Raw genomic sequence first — 17,919 nt, 5'->3', positions numbered from 1 at the left:
ATTAGATTGGCATTCTTGATGAAGATGACCATTTAAGTTTGCCATGATCGTTCTCTAAAACACTTAAGTTTTTTCAATAGAGTTCTAGCTTTGATACCAATTGTTGTCCAGATAAAGACTCTAGGGGGGGGGGGGGGGTGAATAGAGTCAAAGTAAACTAAGGTTAATTTTTGGTTTTAATTAACTAACTAGAATAACGCTTAACTTCCTTGATAAATAATGAAGAAAGTAATCTGAATTTTAAACTTCAAAAGACAATATTTATCAAACAAAATATGAAGCAATAAATGTAAGAGATAGAGATAGAGATTACAAACATATACTCAGTGATTTTAGCGAGGTTCGAAAACTCTTACTCCTCGGCTCATGACCCTTCTTGAGACTTCCCAATTCACTATGCCTTCTTCTTGCGGATGGAGAGCAAACTTTTTACAAGAAGCTCTTCCATACTTCTAAGTGCTAAGAGAAACACCTTCTCTTCGTCTTTCTTAGGCCACACCAGCCCTTACAAGATTTGAACAAGATTGATGAAGTACAAGATGATCTCTTTTAGATCTAAAATACAAGATTTAGCTTACTCTAGAGTATGTACGAATAAATTGAAGCTCAATACTCTTTTATGATATAAAGTGTGTATATAATGATGAAAGGCTTTATGATTGCAAGAATATCTTTCTCAATGAATGTAATGCCTTTTTATGAAGACCTCAACTCATTATATAAAGTTTCAGATGAGTTTGATATGAAATCTAGCTGTTGGACACACACTTCGAGAAAAACACGCCGTTTGAAATTTGAATTTTCGCAGGTTCGGTTGTCCAAAATAAAACACCCTTGAGGTTCAGTCGACCTAATTGGTTTGAGGTTGGCCATCAACTTTGGTTCGGTAGACCGATGAAAAACTCCCTTTGTTTCGGTCCACCGAAACTGCTTCCTCCATTGTTTAAAACCATTCTGTGTAAATTGGCTCTGCTGTTTTATTTGCCTTTCTAGTTTCGGTTGCCTGAAACTCAAGTGAGGCTCTTTCAAATGCTAGGTTCGGTAGACCGAAATACAATGGTCCTGAGTTTCGGTAGATCGATATTACTTAGAAACTTCGATCCAAGCTTTTTGATAGAATCGGTTGACCGGTTAAGATTATCCTTTAATTTCAGTCGACCGAAATGGAACTTTATTTTCAGGAACATGTTTTGATAATATATTGAACTTGGTCACTAGTTAAGATTTTCCTTCCATTTCGATCGACCGAAATGGAACTTTATTTTCAGGAACATGTTTTGATAATATATTGAAGTTGGTCTTATGTTCCTTAGACTTATGAATGATTTTTATGCATGATTTTTAGAGTGTGAACTTAAAGATGTTCATACATGCTTTTACAAGATTTCCTAAACAACTCACCATCCTAGCTAACCCCATTGATGAGATCTTGATAACTTCTCTTGAACCTTGATCCCTCTGTGTCATATCTTGATGATGCTTTTTCCTTTGAGCTTTAATATGTAACGACTTGTCTAGATGAATACTTTTGATCTGAATTTTGCTCAAGATAAACATTAGTACACATAGAACACTAACAATGAATTACGATCATCAAAATCCTTGGATTTTAGGTCAACACCAACTTATTTGGTATGATTTGATTCTAACCATTTATATCTAAATTTCCATGATAGGAAGGGAGATTTAGGTATGTTTATTTGTAGAGAAGCTGTCCCCCTCTGTTATTGTTATATAAGGGTTTTAAAACCCTTATTTAGACCTATCGAAGGACAACTCTCAGAAGGGGGTAAAGCACTCTAATGTTTTGCAGGATCACAAAGAATTCTAAGGTTATCCTCCAAAATCTAATGGTATATGTGATTTAATCATCAATCAGGTGTGAGACTAAATTCTCTATTTAATTAATTGTAATATTCTTGATTTCAACATGTGAATTATTTGATTAAACCCCAACAATTGGTATCAGAGCTAGGTTATACTAGGGTTTGTTTTTAATTTTTTTTTTTTTTTTTTTTTTTTTTTTTTTTTTTTTTTTTTGTAGAAATCAAAATTGAAGTAATTAAATATATCATTTAAATTTATGTGCTCCGATTATTATTTTCGATTCACTGTTGTTAAAGGTATGTTGTTGTTATCTACAAATTACTTGTATGCTTGCTAAGATCTAAACTGATAGACGAAGGGTTGAATGGTTCAATTTTTTAATGATGATACCCCATGTACTTGTCATTCATGATCAGCAGACTTGGTTGATGGTTTTTGCATGCATTCCTGCAATACCTACCCAAATCTTTCACAGTTTCCTTTGGTGTTAAATATGCAAATACACAGTGATGGTAGTATTGCCATTTTTTAATTTGTGGGTCTCAAATTTTCATCAAAACTCCAGTTCTCTTGCAAAAAAATATTACTTTCTTATAGCATATATCAAGCAGGTTCGTGAACTGCTAAGGAGGGATGGGGCACACCGGCACATCCTTTGTAATCTCACAGAAAGCAAGATGCATTGGTAAGCCATATTTGGTTTCGTGGAACGTGCGTACTCACACACACACACATATATATAAATTCATGGATATCGAGTCAATCTATGTATTTTGATCCATTGCTTTTGATACTCACTCTTGAAGCATGTAATTAAATAAGCAAAATAAAGCCATTGTTGCATACATATGATGATCTATCGTCTCATGGTATTTGAGGTGTCACTTCATAGTTTATTATTTTAGTGTATATTCAGTATGTGAACATATATTGGATGATGGAGTGATCTAATTGAATATAATTAAATATACTATTCAAGTTTTGATATATGTACAAATGAATTTGTATATACCCCAATTGATAGCAATTGAAAAGTTTCATTGTTTATGGATTTACAAAATTTTCACTAATTGATGAACACTAAAATATAAATGTTATAAATTCTTCTTGGAATTTATTTTTGTGCACATGAAATTTGGCCAACGTGTGTATATAATTATTCCATATTTCAACCTTGACTGTGGTGTATGACTTAATACTCAAATAGTTTATATATACATGATATATATACTGTGCAAAGAAAATCATTTCATAAACTATTTGATGTCAAGGCTAGTTGAAACTTTTTATTCACGTTATATTAAATGTACAAGTGAGCTTTTTTAGTTTAACATGAAGTTGTGTGGCCATCTAACCATGCTCTGTGTCTAGTATTTTTATTAAGTAATTCATGATACTTGTTTAATTTTAAGTTGAAAAACTTATGAGGGCTTACGTGCCATAAATAAGTATTATTGATATGATGATTTAAAGATTCAAGTACTTTAAATTATTCATCGGATATATAATATACATGCATCAAGTTTTTTTTTTTTTTTTGTTATTTTATTTTAATTAAAGTATAGAAAGAACTAAGATTTTTTAAAATCTTGATTGATGTGCATGTTATTATATTGTTCACTGTAATTTCTTGATATGTATGAGGAGGATTAATTTTATTTGTGTTAAAGCCATTTATATTACCGTGAAATCAAGTATTCCATAATATTTGGGTTTAGTTTATGTGCATTATAAAGAAATTGTTAAAGTTAAATAAATGGAACTTTTACAATTTAAGTTCTTCCTTGGGGTTTAGGAAGAATGGTAAAGTGACTGTTTCAAAGGTGGTAGCCAAAGTGGATGATGTCTGCCAAAAGGTGACACGCTCACGGAGGTTATTAATTTTTTTGAAAAATTTTAAGACAATGGTCTTATTGAGGTCTCACAGTGCATTTACCTACATAAGGGTATTAGTTTTGCCAAAAGGTGATCAATGTCTTTGTGTGGGATAAGTGAGTAGAATATCTGAGAGTGCTTGAATTATAACTAAATAACCCTCTTACCAAAAGGGAGTGGAAGTGTTTAGCAATAATTTAAGTATAATCAAATAGGTCTATGTACGATTCTATTGCAAGGTTAGGGGTAAAGTAAAATCTAAATTTCTGCCAAAAGGTGATTTTTTATGGCATTTTATTTGTTCCCGCAAGGTGGACAGTTTTTTGCACATAATAAAACAACATGAGAAATTTGGCTTAAAACCCCAAGCACGAATTAAAGTAATAGTCCCTAAAGCTGTGACATATTATTTCATATGTTGTTTATGTGGTGTTATTTGATGAGTGCTCAAATGTGACGCATTTTAGCACCTAAGTTAGGGTATTTTAGTCTATTCATCTATCTTACTTTCATGTCTTAGATACTTATTTTGTTATTACCTATTTCAGGTGAATAATGTTCAAACAGGCTAACAAGAGCCATTTAGACCATTTTTGGAGCTAAGGAGCAAAGTTGGAAAGAAGCCAAGAAAAATGCATCAGGGGAACTTCGATTGATTGAAGGGAAGTCCTGATCGATCGAAGTGGTCTTCAATCAATTGAAACAAGGCGGTGCCAGCTCAGCCAATTGGATCAAGCCTGGAAGATATTTTCAAGCCACGTCAGCTTCGATCGATCGAAGCTAAGTGTTTGATCGATCAAAAATCTTCGATCGATCAAAAATGCTGCTGGTAGTGAGCTTTCTAATTCCCGAGCGCGTCGATTACTACCTACCGTGCATAACAGCGAATTTCCTCCAATCAGAGACTATTATTCTGACTTGGTCCTTACTCAAAGGAGTGTGTAATTGATTTATTGAATATCATTGTAATAGATAGAGATATTATCGATTATAGAATAGATAATTTTTCTCTCTAGAACTAGGGTTTTGGAGAAGAAAGTAAGGATGAAGATGATGATGCTAACCTCCAAGCTAGCCCTTGAGGGTTCCATGACCACTACAATGAGTGGCTAAATTCTTCTCATGGGGCTAGAGATAGCCCCTAGGCTTGCTTCTCAAACATAGCTTTTGTGTATTTTTGGAAATTTTAGTTGTAATAAATGTTTTGACCTTAAATAATATAGATCTTGTATTTTCTACTTGATTTGTATGTATTAATGCTTTCAATTGATCATTTGGCTCTAGTCATATGTCTATGTATGCTAGAATTGATATTCATGTTTTTATCTCTAGATTTAATGAAGTTGATGTATGACTATGTGTGTTAATGATGTTGATCCAGTGATGGTCAAGGCATGTTACTTAATGGAACACTTTTGTAATTTATTTGATGGTTCATACTTATTTCTTGATGGATTGTATCATATCTCTAGTTTAATTTCATGTCTCTAGCCTAGTTACAGTGTAATTGCTTTAATTTCTTAGGTAGGTGAACAATCTATTCTTATTTTTTGATGTTCCATACTTATGAATGCAAAGAGTGCATATATATAGATATTTGTGTGTGCATTAATTATGGTTTAATTGAATGGATATTGGTCTCATTTGATAGGTTCTGCTATTCATTAAAATTGGCTAAACAATTTATACTTATTTGTCATCCATACTTAATTTCAATTGATGTCACATACATACAAGTTACAATCTAAATTTCCCCATTAATGTACAATTGCTAGTGTTTGATGAAATGGAGCTTAGTGGTGACTCTATGCCCCAAGTCCTCTCTCCTATATCTTTTCCCTGCTTTCTAGATTGCTATTTTCACTTGCATTAATCTTTAAATTGCATTGTAGTTTAATTAAACAATCACCAATCAATCTTTGATCATTTAACCTACTAATCCGACATTAGTTTCCATCACAAATACGCTTCCAATCCCTTGGGACAATCCCTACTCACTCTAACTATATTTTTAGTTGGAAGTGATAGTGGCATTTTCTAAATTTAAACTTGGCCACACCACACAATTTTGCATGCATATGCTTTAATAGCACACCAAGTTTTGGCACCGTTGCCGGGGATTGGCACTGTCGTATTTGGAAATTAATTAGGAATTAGTACTCTTTTGATCTTGTTTTTATTTTTATTTTATTTTGGTTACTTATTGTGTTTGTTCTTGATTGGCTAGGTGAATTGAGCCAAGAGAGTGAAGCAAAGAGAAATTGAAAAGCAAAAGAAGCAAAATAAGCCAAGCAAAGCTAAGCAAGAGCATAAAAAGCTCAAAAAAAAAAAAAAAAAAAAAAAAAAAAAAAAAAAATTACAAAGCAAAGCAAGGCAACGAAAAAATTAAAAAATCATTTGAAGTTGCTAAAGGACCCTTCGTGAGCTTCTCTAAACTCAATCTCTAGTTAAATCGCGAGCCCGCGTGGAGGCAAGTCTTTACTTTCATAGATAAATTATGTAATACCCCTAATTTTAAAAGGACAATCCTGTAATTTAATATAATTATTTTTATTTAATTAATTGATTATGTGCTTGTTTTAATTAATTAATTATTTGCTCATTTGATTTGTTTTATTTTTAATTAACTTAAATGTGTTTTTCTTTCATTAATTGTTTTAAATTGTGTTTTCTTTAATAATTGCTTAAATTGTATTTGGGTTGTTTCTTTACGTGTTTATGTAAATGCATTGTTTTGGTAATTAGGGTTTTATGTTTTACATCGTGTTTATGATTGGTTTAGGATTTAATTTAGGGTTTAGTTTAGGATTTAAATTGGGGTTTCAACTTAAGCCTATAAATACATAAGTATACGTCTACTAGGGTTTCCTGTAAACCATATTCACTATTTTCACGTACATAAGGATACAGAGGGAATACAGAGAGAACTTTAAGAGAATAAGGTAGGGAATCAACGAAGAATTCTGGATTTAACTAGGAGTGGCCGAGGTTGATAACAACTATTGACATTGCCGAAGTTGCTAGAGACAGCAGTTTTGGATTTTTAATCGGAAATCAGAGGCAAGTTTCTGTTCTTCTCTTTCCCTTTAATTCGTGTTCTGTGCATGCCTAGTTAGATTCCAGGAATTTAAACTAAAGATTAAAAATGGATTAAATGAAAAATATATCAAGTCTTGTATGCATGTATAAACTATACTGTCTCGTTGAAACGGGTGTTTGCAATAAGTCTTGAGGTTTCTGTTATATGTTTCTTCTCGGTGTTTTGTGTCGTTATTGATTAAATTGAGGCCATGATTATGTAATTGATGATTGAACTCTAAATCAAGTGTTAAAAGCAGTAGTTATTATTATTGAATAAATCTGTTTAGAGTCTCTTAAATTTTCTAACTGAAATTCTGTAGTTGTTGCTTTAAGAGGTGGTGTTTCAATACATCTTAGAATGGGATATCAGTGGTTTAACATTTATCTAGGACTAAGTATGAACATAGAACGAGGATGTAAAAACACCATAGAGGCTCTGTTAATCACCGGAGTTGGAGAAGAAGACGCATAGACGAACTACGGCATCTAAGGAACGAAGAGCAGGCTCCAAAAGAGGAGGAGCCGCCTCTCCTACCCTTAAAGCCGGCTCCCAAAGGTGTGGAGCCGGCTCTACCTTGCTAGGAGCCGGCTCCTAAGGTATTGGAGTCGGATCTACCTTGCTAGGAGCCGGCTCCTAAGGTATTGGAGCCGGCTCTTGTTGAAGAAGAGCAGGCTCTGCATTTTGGAAGAGCCTGCTCTCACCCTGAAGGCTACGGTTTGGGTGTTTGGGAATGGTTAGGGCTGTACAGTGTTTCTAGAAGCTGTTTAAAGGCTACTGTAAGGTGTAATTAAATGTTAAGGACTTATATAAATATTGTAAACACTTAATATGATAATGGATTAAAGAAGGGAGCCATGAACAGCTCAAGGAAAATCTATGTGTTGCACTGTTTTGCTAAGAATTTTAATTACTGGAGCTTAGCAAGTTGTTGGTATATGAATTAATTATGTTTAATCATTTTTTTTTTACCATGTTATGAACGTAGTGAAATATTTGTAAATTCAACTATGACTGGTTTGGAGTAGATTGGCACTTAATAACTGTTAAATGGTATCAGTTTATGGACTGTATGTGGAATTTAAATGCTATAACTGACTTTAGCCATTTAAATTATTGGAGCATGATATTTTTGGTTCCGTAGTGAATACCTAATACTGTTATATATGTATGAATTTATATTTATGTATATTCTGGAGGATGTGAATGCTTGAATATATTGTAGCAGTTTACATTGTTGGATTTAGATTTTTGGCTCCGTAGTGAATGCCTGATATTTATGTATGAGGATTAATTTAACTTGTGCATAATTTGATCCTAAACTTGATAGGTTATAATAAATGCTTATTCTGGAGTATAGTTGGTTTGCATCTATTACTGTTTTATCGACTATGTTAATTGGAGGATTGTATGTACCGGTATGGGACGGTGACATACTAGGTATGGATTAGTTCAAGCACTAAATCCTACCTAATCTGGAATGAGTTGGATTAGCCATAAAAAGGTTAAGTCTTACTTGAATGGATGTGTATGAACCGGTATGGGACGGTGTCATATTAGGGATGGCTTAGCTCAAAGCACTAAGACCTACTTATATTGGAATGGATTAGTTCAAAACACTAAGTCCTACCTAAATTTGGATTAAGGTATGGATTAACCATAAATGTTAAGTCCATCACCTACTTGTGTCATGTCAATCAACTAGAGTGAATGACCTACTATGATTTCAGGATGAATTTGTGCTACAAATATCAGACCACTATACAGATGGATGATATTTTGTATTAGGAGTACGGACTTTATATATTTATTATATGCGCAATGGTATGAGCTTGAGTCTCAGGACCATGGTTAGGGTGCCTATATTGCCTAGGATGAATAGCTGGACAGAGGTGTTGTTCCCTGGTAGGTCTAGATACACATGACCACAGTATGTGCGATTTGCATGGTATCTCTATTCAGGCTGAGACAGACCTTTTTGGACTAGTGAGCGTACTATAGTGTGTACTTATACATATATGGACTACTCTAGATATGGTTGAGTCTTCCTAGGATGTATCTGCGTATCGGATTACTGTTTAGATTGTAGTAGATTAGGACTTACATGTGGGCCTGACCCACTCCTTTATTTTTCAGGTGTTCATCAGTTCCCGAGTTAGAGCTGGGATGTGCAGAGCAGATACAGATATTCATTCCTCCGACTATGTAGGAATCTTCTCTATGTTAGCTGTAGAATTTATTTCTATGATTTAAACTCCTATTTGAGAATTTTATAAGGGGTCCAATAGATGGATTCCCGAGTTGTAAACTTACAGAGGTTTTGAAGCTTGGATTTTTATAATTATATTTGGAAGATATTTATTTCTAGTTCCTTTCAGCTTTTAAATTTTTATTTCTTAAATCAATTTTGTATTCCGTATTCATTATAAAATATTAATTGTTTGATATTCCCTCGGGCTCGGGCCTGGGCCTGATCAACCCGTGTCTCGGATCCGAGGGGTATCACAAATCATGAGCCCCCGTGGAGGCAATTTAATTTTTCTTGCATATTGTTCAAAACATGGGAGTATGTGATTATTGTATGTGGAGGATTGTTGATTATTGATTTGTTATGGAGGAGAAGTGATTGCTACTTGCTTGTTACTTATTTGTGTTTTGTTTGTGCATGCATGGTCGTAGGTCATTAAATTCTACTATCGTCCCACTGAATTTGAATCTTGAATCCATTGTTCGTAATTCTAAGGGAAGGGGTAGTTTTAGTCATTCCATTTCATCAATGGAAGACATCAATGAGGATCGTGTGGAGGACCTTGGTCACATAGACCAATAAGGCATCCTTCACCCTAATGTGCATCATGACAACATTCAAGTACCATTAGGTATGCCAAGACCTTTCATTCCACCACAACAACAAGGCCAAGTTCCATTTGGAATGCCTCGGCCAATTTTTGCTCCACAACCTCCCATTATTTAAGGCAATCAAGGTGCTTATATAACACCTCCAATTGTGAATCCTCCTCTTGCTTTGCGTGATCATTATGGGCCAAATGAATATAATGCACCTACATGCATTCAATTGCCCCTTTTTAGAGCACATCACTATGAAATTAAACCGCAAACTATTTAAATGCTTCCTAATTATCATGGACTTCCAAGTTAAGAACCTTACAAGCATTTGGATAAGTTTCTTAGTATGCTCCACCATGAAATATATGGACATGCCGGAAGATGTTTTAAGATTAAATTTTTTTCCTTTCACCCTTAAAGATAAGGCAAAATATTGGTTCAACAATCTTAGGCCTTTTTCGATAACTTCTTGGGCGAAAATGCAACAAGAGTTCTTGAAAAAGTACTATCCGGTTTCAAAGACCAATGCAATGAGAACCTCAATTAGAGAATTTTCTCAAGGGGATGGGGAATTGTTTCATGAGGCATGGGAAAGATTTAATGATTTGTTTAGGAAGTGTCCACATCATGACATGCCTAAAAGACAATTAGTTTAATACTTCTTTGAAAGTTTACCGGATAATCACAAGGGTATGGTTGATGCATCTATGGGTGGTTTATATCTTGATAAGCATGAGTGAGAATTCAATGCATCGATCCTTGTCTTCCAAAAATGGTAGAAATTTAGGTGAATGGAAGAATGTCGGCCTGTATCAAGTTGAGAATTTCAATGACATAGCCGCCGAAGTCAAGTCTTTATCTCAAAGGTTAGATTATTTTTTATCAACCAAAATTTGGTGAATCAAATGTCTTCCTCCCCTGATCATGTTCATCATCCATCTAATGAAGCATGCATGACTTGCTCTAGTGTCTTACATTCTACTTCCAATTGTCCCTATGGATATATGCAAACTGAGTATTATGAACAAGTGAATGCTACTTTTGTTAACCAAGGGAATAATCCATGTGGCACACATTATAATCCTGAGTGGAGGAACCATCCAAAGTTCTCTTGGAAAAGCTAAGGGGAAGGCTCAAACCTTCCCTAAGGTGGTTTTCAAGGAAAGTATATTCCCGCCCCAATGCAAAGCCAAGGTTCCCAAGGTTATAGATCATCTTTTCAATCATCACATGGAAATCAATTCTCAAACTCTCATTTTCCTAATCAATCATCTTACTCTCAAGGAAATTCTAGAAGTCCCGTTTTTGAGGAAAAAGTGTTAACCGCTTTGGGTACTTTAGAGGCAAACACTCAATTGTTTCATTCCCATTTCCAATCCATTGCTAAGCTAGAAACCCAAGTTGAGCAAATAGCTAGTACTTTGAATGCTAGAGAAAAAATGAAGATGCCTTTAAATACCCCACTAAAGCAACAATTTGTTGTAGAGACTAACCCCTTATTGGAAAGTCCCACAATTGAACATGTCAATGCGGTGACAACCTTAAGAAGTGGAAAAATTGTTGATAATCAAGTTGGTATCGAAAATGAAGTGAGTGAACCGGTGCAACCAAAAGTTGACACCCGTCCCGTTTCACATTTTATTCCTCTTTCATTGCATGTACATGATCATCTTGTTGAGAAAATTGCGAAAAATTATTTAAAAAATTCTTATGTTGAAAATGTTGTGAAACAAGATTTTGAAAAAGCTTTTAGGCCAAAGGCTCCATTTCCGGATGCCTTAAAATGATCCAATTCTCTTGAAAAGCAAAAGACCAAAGTGAATGAAATAATTGAAGTGTTTAAGCAAGTGAAGTTTAATCTTTTCCTCTTGGATGTAATTAAACAAATTCCGGCTTATGCCAAATTTTTGAAAGATCTTTGCACCTAAAAGAGGAAGAGCAAAAGCCAATCACCAAAGAAAGTGGTCTTGACCGAGCAAGTAAGCTCCATTTTGCAATATAATACTCTTTCAAAATTTAAGGACCCCGGTTCACCTACTACTTCTTGCATCTTTCGTGACCATGTCATTAACCGAGCTCTTCTAGATTTAGGAGCAAGTGTTAGCCTTTTTCAATATTCGGTGTATATTCAATTGGGCTTAGGAGACTTGAAACAAACATCGGTAGTTTTGCAACTAGCCGACCGATCCATCAAAAAGCCCCAGGGTATTATTGAGGATGTCTTGATGAAAATTGATAAGTTCTTCTTCCCGGTTGATTTCGTTGTCATTGACATGAAACCGATCCCAAATCCCAAGAATCAAATTCCCGTTATCCTTGGCCGTCCATTCTTGGCAACCGCTAATGCCAACATAAATTGTAGGATGGGGATAATGAAAATTTCATTTGGGCATATGAATGTGAAGATGAATATATTTAATCCAACCCCGAGTTCAATGGACAAGTATGAAGAAGTGTGTGTTGTGGAAAAGTGTCTTCACAATGAATTTGAAAAAGTTGAGTCTTCGCTTCAAAATGAAATTTCCAAAAGTTTACCTTCCAAAATGATTTCAAAGAGTTTTTTTACATTGCATTTATTTAGTTTAAATTGTAGTCTAATTCAACCAACAAACCATCTTTTGATCATTTGACCTACTCATTCGTCATTGATTCTAAGAATACCGTTCATTGCCCTTGGGACGATCCTTACTCACTCTACCTACATTAATAGTTAGTAGTAGTAGTGACATTCTATAAATTCAAACTTTGCCACAATTTATCACACTTTTGTGACTAGGTACTAATGACCGCCACTCACTTTTTGATTCCTTCAAATTTCACATTCCTTTACCATTCAGAAAATGGGAAAAAAAATTAAAAAAAAAAATAAAAATTGTGCTTTGTGAATGTTGTAACCAAAAGATAAATTTAATCACAAAAAAGTTGATTTTAGCATTGAACTATGTTTTACTCGTAGATGCTTGATTTGAACTATGTCTTAGCATGAAGGATATGTGAATCGAATAGAGTGATGGAGAATTTTATTATTTTTTATTTTTTCTGCTCTACCCATGTGATGGAGATTGGGTTAAGCTAAACTGTAGATATTTTCTTTTATTTATTTTTTGTTGAATCAGTTGCATATATATATTTATATATATATAGTGAAAGAGAAGTTCACTGTTGAGAAACGATATATATATGTGTGTATATATACATACATATATAGACGGTGCAGTGGGTGGGAGAGAGGTTCAACGAGTAGAGACGATATATATAGACAATGAGAAGAGTAGTGGTGTTTGGCTGTGTGTCATATACATTCAAAAGGGCATTATGGTCATATACATTCAAAATGTGTGTCAAACCAACAAGTCGTAGGGTAAAGGCAAGGGAATGGGTAAGTTGGAACCAAACAACCAAGTGTAGGGGGGGTTTTATGCTACTTTAGAAATTTAGAGGGGTTTTCTGTTTATTGAGATATAGTTAAGGGGGGTTTATTGCACTTTACTCAAATATTAATTCTATAATTGATTTCAACTATCAGTACGCTTTATTATAAATATTTCCTAAACTACGTTTCTCTTAAAATGATGACTATTAATGCTATGTTTGATGTGCATGAATGGAATGGAATGGAATGCCCATTCCAACCATTCATTTGTTTGGTATGCAACTTAAAGTGAGAATGGTCATTCCATTGGAATAAAAATCTATTCCACAACAAAACCTATGCAATCGACATTCCATTCCCAAGTAATTAGTTTTAAAAAATCGACTTCCCAAAACACCCTCATATTCTAAGTCCAAAAAACCACTATTACCTTCTACCACAATCATCTCCGCCTTGCACCATCACTACCACTACCTTCTACCACTATCGACTTTCACCATCGCCCACCACTTTCCACCACCACCACCGCCACTACCTTTCACACCGCTACCACCACCGTTTGCCACAACCACCACTGCCGCCTTTCACCACCGTTACCGCCACCGCCATCGCCGCCACCTTCTACCACCACCACTGCCATTGCCTTTCACCACCTTCCACCACTATCGCCGCCATCGCCTTTCACCACTGCCACCACTTTCCACCACCACCACTGCTACCGCCTTTCACTACCACCACCACTTTCCACCACCTTACCGCCACAACCCTACACCACCACCCCCACCGCCACCTCTGTCGCCTTCCACAACCACCAATGCCGCCACCATCGCTTTCCACCACCACCATCGCCTTCTACCACCTTCTATCACCACCACCATCGCCTTCTACCACCTTCTATCACCACCACCACCTTCCACCACCGCCACCGCCACCACCTTTCACCACCACCACCGCCTTCCACCACCGACACTGCCACCACTACCACCACCGTCGCCGCCTTTCTCCACCCCCACTATCGTTAATTTAATTTAATTTATTTGTTACTAAGAGGGATATGTTGGAGAATTCAGTTTAAATTTATTTCATTCTAAATTTTAAATTGATCCAACCAAACACTAGAATGGTTATTATCATTCCATTCCTACACATTTCATATTTACAACCAAACAATAGAATGAGAATGACCATTCCATTCCATTCCCATTCTCATTCCATTCCCATTTGTATTCTCATTCCATTTCTGCACCCCAAACGTAGCACAAAGGTTTTTAATGAAAGGTTTATTTTAAAAACAAACAAAAAATTGAATTTGTTTTAAAAAAAAAACTTTCCTCAATAATAATATTTGGTGAAGATTTAAACAGCGAGGAAAGATCGAATTTATGTCTAGTATGAAAATAACAACAGAATATTTGGCAAAAGCTCATAGTATGGATCTTTGAAAATGGTTTCATGGACTCCGTGAAAATGGTTCCATACCAACTTGAGGGAATGCCTCAATGTATCAAACAATATTCATGTGTTGCAATGCAAAATCCTAATCAAGTGATAAAAATCAAAGTCCACACAACTCAACCTGCATGAGATGGATTAAATTTCTACCCAAATATTCATTTAATTAGATTAGAACGTAGTCCATAGAGGTGTGACTATGAAGAAAGTTTAACTCAGAATAAAATCCTTAAAAATCCATCAAAACTAGAAACAATAAATTTTGATTCCAATCAAGCAACAATGACATTTGGTCTGAGTGACATCAAAATTTTGCTTCAAAAAAATAGCGCATAAAAATACCCAAGATATGGTCTAGTCACATCTACAGAAAGAATCATTGTACAAGTTGTACACATCCCCATCAATACAAGTAATACAAGACAACCAAGTAGATTTACAGTAGTCTTTTCTTTCAAGTTATACTTTCTTCTAAACTAGCGTGTAAAAGTTCAGGGTGTTTAAGTACTAGAATGTTTTCTTTTAATAAAATAAGCAAGCATGTTTCGAAAAACTACTCTAAATACTTCAAAGAAAACCTTGAAGCCATTCGTATATCTTGCTTCTTGCTTCAAAGAAAACTACTCTAAATATTCATTTTGCTTCTTATATCTTGTGAATTTTTATTCCTTATTTGTCAAACCCAATAAGCCATTCGTGTTAGTGTAAGAGTATTCAAAACAATTCTCCAGTGAAGAAAAGTTTGACCAAGTAGTGGCTACTTACCTCGAAACAAAAGAATTCAAAGAACAGAGGCTAACTTCTTATATTTAACGTATTATGTAGGAGTGAGGTGGCATATATTAGATTTATTTTATATTTTAAAGTTTTTATGTTACAATAGATGTGTTTAGGTTATTATAATAATATAAATTGTTGTCCAGTATAAAGTAGAAAGTAAATTCGTGAATATGAAATAATTTGAGTCAAACACTCATTTATTGTTATTTATTGACTTTGACCACAAGATATAGTCAATATAAGTCCATAAATCCATGTATTCATAAATAAATAAATAAAAATTCCTTAATTTTATTCTATGTGGATTGATTTATTTTATGCTTATCTCCAAATGCATGAGGTCACTTATGCCAACACTTAAACGTGTGTTTATATAATTTCTTGGAACACTGGACTAATCCATTGACTCTAGAATTGTACTTATCCTCAGTGACGGACCCAGAAAATTTGGTGAGGAGGGGCGAATTTTTAATTTGTGGGTACAAAATTATATGATGGGTTTATTTTTGTAATTTTAGTAGGGTTTTTTTTATAAATTTTAAAAAAATTTAAGTATAAAATGAAAAAAAAAATTTAGTGGGGCAAATTAGAATTATAGTGGGGCATCTTCATAAATTATCAAAATTTGAAGTATAAAATGCTAAAAAAAAAAGAATCCAGTGGGGGCGAATTGTAATTTTAGGGAGGGCATTTTCATAAATTTTAAAAATATTAGGGTATAAAATGAAAATATTAAAAATTCAGGGGGGGCATCTGCCCCCCCTAGTCCCCTGCTGGGTCCGTCCCTGCTTATCCTATGATAATGATCATTAGATTATTACAAAATGACACTATTTAAATTTAGTTCCATCAGTTGGAACATATTTTTTTTTTTTTTTTTTTTCTTCATCAGTTGGAACATGACTTCAGCTTAATGAGAATTAAAAAAATTAGTTAACCAGATTAAGTCACTGTACACACAAATTTTGTAAGTCTGCAATAGAAACAAAATATGGAGCAAAATAAAATTTTATTAATTTATGAATGTGGAGTATAGTCCTTTGTAATATCTTTTACAAAAAAAAAAAAAGAATGGTCCTCTGATTCGATCTCCTTGTTTTTGGTTGGTTGGATCCAAGGGCTGCACGAGCTTGTTCTTGAATCACTGTGGAATTTGATGAAGAACGGCACGTTGTTGGATGTGCTTGATGTTCTTCGCTTTTGGGTTTCGATTATGAATTTGTGTCTGAATTCTGAGTCTCTGGATTTCTGAGTCTCTGAACTTCTGAATTCTGAATTTGTGTCTGAATTTGTAGACTTCTGAATTCTGAATCCTCTCCCCTTTTTTTCTTCCTCCAAGCCTCTATTTATAGGCTTTTTGGATTAATAGGATGATGACACGTGTCATCTCCTGATAAGGATAAAACTATAACTGGGCCGGGCCGGTTATATTGTGATAACTATTCTTAAAGATAATTATTCAAAATATATTTTATTAGGAATAATTATCGTTCCATTTAATTATCTGGGCTGGGCTAATTAAATAATTTAAGTGGACCAAGCCTGGTAAATCAAATAATTTATTTAAACATTAGGCCTATACTTAATGGGTCCATTTGTTAAAACCAAAGCCCACTAAATTTTAGTGTCTACAGTCACAATATTCATACGTATGTTAAGAGTAAAGAATATATATCCTCCGGTGAGGTCATAAGATCATTACATAAACATGAGTTTTATTGAATGGAGGGGTGACTGGAGCCTTAAGCGAATTAGGCAGTCGTCTAAGGCCCAACTAATAAGATGGCTTCATAATTTTTCATTTCTTTATATATTATAACTTTCTTAAAATAATTATGTTAATTATTAAACATCGATTTAACAGTCACCTAAAAGATTTCTATTGATTATCACCTTCTTCTTGGTTTCGTTTTTTTTCTAGTACCCCAAAATTTTTTCCTTATATATTATAAGTTACCTAAAAATTTTATTTTCTTCTATTATTAAATCTCAATCAATAGAGAAATTTAATAGTCGGTCCAAAATATTTCTATATTTATATTACCTTTTTTTTTTTTTTTTTTTTTTCTCTCTCACCCCATCCTTATTACATGAGCATATGCACACACACACACACACACATATATATATATATATTACTCTTCATTATCATTACAACAACATTAAATATTATCCATTGTAGCTGGACTTGTGAAACTTTCTATATTTTTTGCATGACACCTATTAACTTTTATTTTCTCTCTTTTTTTTTTTCTTTTTTTTTTTTTTTCTTCTTATTCCTCACATATTTTTTCTCCTCTACATATTTTTCTCCCCTTATTTTAATTTTTTTTTTTTTTTTTTCATCTTCTCTTCTCCTACAATTTACAACCTCACTCTATCACAAGACTTTGAATGAACTTTTATTCTATTAAGGAATTTGTTGGAGTAACTTTTATTCTATTAAATAATTTTTTAAAGTATTAGACAAAATTCTTCGAAATCAGTTTCTATTATTCTATAACTTGAATTAGGTAGTAGTTTATAGCTTTATTAAATTTTTTTATCACAAAATTATTTATTTTATTTGTGAGTTGTCATCATTTTTATTTATATTGAATATGTCTTCTAGAAAGTACATAGCAATTAGCTAACTGTAGATTGAAATTTTTTTAGTACTAAGCTTAAAAATCACAAAACAAATAAT

General features: G+C 33.9%; 1 pseudogene; it reads right to left on the bottom strand.

Moving 5' to 3' along the window:
• Nucleotides 1-10,163: 10,163 nt before the first annotated feature.
• Nucleotides 10,164-10,262, bottom strand: LOC132310736 (small nucleolar RNA R71; annotated as a pseudogene).
• Nucleotides 10,263-17,919: the final 7,657 nt, after the last annotated feature.

The sequence above is a fragment of the Cornus florida genome, unplaced genomic scaffold, assembly GCF_030987335.1.
Source record: "Cornus florida cultivar Cherokee Brave unplaced genomic scaffold, ASM3098733v1 CherokeeBrave_3.0.0_Hap2_Chr05, whole genome shotgun sequence".
NCBI lineage: Eukaryota > Viridiplantae > Streptophyta > Magnoliopsida > Cornales > Cornaceae > Cornus > Cornus florida.
This window is presented reverse-complemented; position numbering and strand designations above follow the sequence as displayed.